This window comes from Pseudoliparis swirei, chromosome 9 (genome assembly GCF_029220125.1).
Source record: "Pseudoliparis swirei isolate HS2019 ecotype Mariana Trench chromosome 9, NWPU_hadal_v1, whole genome shotgun sequence".
NCBI classification, from domain to species: Eukaryota; Metazoa; Chordata; class Actinopteri; order Perciformes; family Liparidae; genus Pseudoliparis; species Pseudoliparis swirei.
In genome coordinates, this window is record NC_079396.1 from 22509016 (window position 1) to 22513299 (window position 4284).

A 4284-nucleotide genomic window follows, 5' to 3' on the forward strand; every position below is an offset into this window, starting at 1 on the left:
GACCGCTGACTATTAAATCGAAAGCCGTGTTAAAAGTCTTGTTACATCCAAATTCTTCAGGCCTGATTATTAAATACTCAAGGTGTGGGGCTACTTTGTTATTACTCTGGGATTTTTGCTTTTAAAGGAACAGTTTGACAAGGAGCTATGTGTTCTGGGATTCATCAGCAGGTGCTTAGCTTAGCACACAGACTGGAAACACTGTCCAAAGGGAACTAAACCTGCCTTCTATCACCTCTAAAGGTTACTTTTGAAAACGTTGTGGTTTTCCAGGACGTCTCCGCTGGTTGCTGCAACCTCGCGGTCATGGCGACACTCCAGGAGGCCACTTTGACTTTTACAGAGTAAATAAAAAAGACATTTTAATTGCTGAGGGTTGGTAAGAGATAGAGCAGTTATTCCTGTATTAATCCCACAGTGGGGAAATGTACAGGATTATAGCAGCAAAGGGGGTAAAAACAAGTCATATAAATAATAGACAACAGCAATAAAAACAGTAAAGAATACACAATAACTGAATACTATATATATACAGACAGAATAAGATGCACAGAATAGGTAGGTGGAGTCAGGTCAGCTATTTTCATTACATATGCTCAGCTAACTGGCTACTGCCTTATATTTCCATTCAGATTGTATCAATCTTTTCATCCTACTTTAAGCCAGGAATACCAGCATTTCCCAACACGTCAAACCATTCCTTAAAGTAAGTTACATCATCGCGTTACTTCATGGCGAGTCAGTTCTGGTTCCGTCCCGATCCACGATGCGGTTCGCTCCTTTGCAATTGAACTGAGATTGACGACTTGGCGTGTCTTTTATTTTTTCTTTGGTGTTATTCTTTCTCAGTGTGTACTCCAGATGTCTCCTTTTCACACTCTTGTTATGTTGTTTTTCCCTTTCCCAAAAGCGTCGCCTGTCCCGCGAACGCATATGCTTAGTTCCGAGACAGGTATTGGATCTTCTGAATGAATACTCGCTTTGCTTGTTTTGTCCTTGGATTGTTACCGTACGTAACAACCTGGAAGACGGTGGAGATACAGCAAAAAAGAAGAAGGTGTCAGGGTGAACAAACAACCGCGTCAGGCTGCCAGTTTCCCGACACACAAAGCTCAGAAGTCAGGAAGAAGACTCTTTTTAAGCCATCCATCATTCAAAAACCTCTCGCTCTCCAGTTTATCCTCCAACAGCTGACTCTGGGAGTTCACTCTTTATCACGACCTCCAAAAGACAATCATATCATCGCTGTCAACTAAATACAATGTGTTCTCTCTGCTGTCAGTTGTAGTTACAGAATGAACACAGGCCACCCTCCTCTTCCTCTTTCACCTCCAGTCTCCATCCCATCCCGCTTCTCATCTCATCATCCAGATCTTCTGTCAACACTCCTCAGTACTAACATTGGCTTCACTCTCCCCAGTGTGAGAAATACCCTGTTGGCGGTTTAGGGGTCTAGGGGGGAGACTCAATCCTTGATATTCAAGATTTCATGGAAGCCGAGACAAGACAACAAGACTACACACTTTGAAGACACATCATTGGGGCTATTATTATTTTATATATATACTGTATATGTGTATATACACTACCGTTCAAAAGTTTGGGATCACCCAGACAATTTCGTGTCTTCCATGAAAAATCACACTTTTATTTATCAAATGAATATAAAATATAGTCAAGACATTGACAAGGTTAGAAATAATGATTAATATTTGAAATATTAATTTTGTTCTACAAACTTCAAGCTCAAAGGAAGGCCAGTTTTATAGCTTATATCACCAGCATAACTGTTTTCAGCTGTGCTAACATAATTGCACAAGGGTTTTCTAATCATCCATTAGTCTTCTAAGGCGATTAGCAAACACAATGTACCATTAGAACACTGGAGTGATAGTTGCTGTAAAAGGGCCTCTATACACCTATGGAGATATTTCATTAGAAACCAGACACTTCCACCTAGAATAGTCATTTACCACATTAACAATGTAGAGAGTGTATTTCTGATTAATTTAATGTTATCTTTATTGAAAAAACAGTGCTTTTCTTTGAAAAATAGTCATTTCTAAGTGATCCCAAACTTTTGAACGGTAGTGTATATGTAAATATATCTGTATATATGTATATTTATTAGGGCTGTCAGCGTTAACGCGTTAATCTATGCGATTAATTTGGCCGCGTTAACGCACAAAAATATTTTAACGCAATTAACGCAAGTTTTTTTTTTTTTTTTTTTAAGCAGCAGTACGGTTTTGACACTGTGTTTTAAAACAATCATTTCTCCGCGAAAATAAGGCGAAATCGTGGATGAATCGGGAACGGAGGGCGTCTGTCTGATACACACGCAGCGCGGAAAGAACTCGTGCGAAACCTTCACCGTGATTGGTCAATCCGTTTGTGTCCAACATTTCGGAAAACCAATGAACACTCAGTAAATCACAAGGACTACCTCACAGGTTAGGCTCATTTAGCAGCCTTTCAGTCAGAGAACCAGAGGACACGGCGCGAGGACAATGAGCCTCATTTCAGAGCTGAGATTGTTCTGGAATGTTTGATGTAAAACACGTGGGGGTGTGTCACATGCAAAAAACTTTAAACGGTGAATTTAATTTATTTTGTAAAATGCCCCCAGCCTCCAGAGGGTTAACGTGACATATTTGAATGTCAGTCAGTTATCAAGGCCACTGGTTCTGCTGTGTTCAATGTTAAAGATGACAGGACCAATGGGGTCTCAATATACTTCTTTTTTTTTTACTAATCTGATGTTTCACTGAAGAAACAATTTATCATCCACGATATTAAATACCTCGCTGGCACTGTATATGTAGGAGCCCCTTTGAAAACACAGCTCTGTGTGAAGTTTTGTCTTTAAAAAGAATTAACTTTTAACTTTTAACTTGTAATTGCGATTAATCGCGATTAATCGCGATTAATTAATCGCAATTTCAAACTGTGCGATTAATTAGTTAATTTTTTTAAATCGATTGACAGCCCTAATATTTATATATCGCACAACAATAACAACGACCTGCAACAGAATACAAACTGCAGCTCTCGTCTGTCTCTCGTTAACCGGACGCAGAGAGGCTCTTCTTCTAGTTGAGGGACAATGTCTTGCTTTATTCTAGGTCCTCACAAAAGGCACTGGGTGGGTAACATCTGGCCGGAGGGGGTCTATTTAGGTCCACAATCAGACGTGTAGACAGGCTCTGCGTAACTGGCCACTGGGCATTAGTCAGCTTTTAAAATACTTTTTAGCGATAATTGCAGGTGAGGAATAATAATGACCCCCTCCCTCCCCCCCCCCGATGGGGTCTAATTGCCAAAGAGTCTCCACATTTCTTACTTTATTGTGCATTATGAAATACATATATTTTTCTACTCTAAAATGCAGTCTCTCCTGGTGGAACTGAGACTCGTAGAAGGAGAATAAGAGATCAGATTCTTCAAAAGCACGGCTCAGTTTTTTTTATTTTATTAGAACATATATATTTATTTCATTTCGCCCATATTTTGAAACTCTAAGGAGAGACAGGAAACGAGGGCAGGGATAGAGACGGGTATGAAATGCAATAAATCGCAGCCTGGAATCGACATTGTGATTAGCTCCTTAGGTGAAAGCTGTGTATTCAATACAACAACTCCAGCCTCCAATCACCATACACACAGTACATTTATAACATACAGTAGATGTGTGCAAAGAACTGTCTTCTCCCTCTCACATTCATTTAAATATTAATTTACAGCCCATAAGTTAATATTATATATATAGACTTTACATTTGTACTTGTTCACGCTAGATAGTGATAAAGGCCTCTTTCATGTTGGCCTGTTCTGCAACAACACACACACACACACACTTCCTTTTCTTGAATCATGACATTCAGCTTCTGACACTCGCCCACATTTCAGTCATCCTTGAGGAGAGAGAGAGAGCTGGCAGCCTCACATCGGCCATCCAGGGACAATGCGGCAGGCGGGCGAGCGGCTCCATGACAGTAGTGCCATGGCAGGTTCAGCTGAAGGAGAGGCACTGACACCCATACTAATGAGACCGTACGCGGCGCAGTGACCAGGAGGATCAGGCAGAAACACACGCAGCTACACCAGAGAGCATAGTGCCTCATTGAAAACCCTCCGTCGTTCAGGAAGAACAAGAAGAAGTGATTCCCTCACTTCTCTTTCCGTCTCAATCTTCTCAACCTTTGAAGCATTTTGACAAATCTATTGCACACCCTTTCACAACAACACCTCCCCGACAACGACCACACATCGATCTTGTTACCG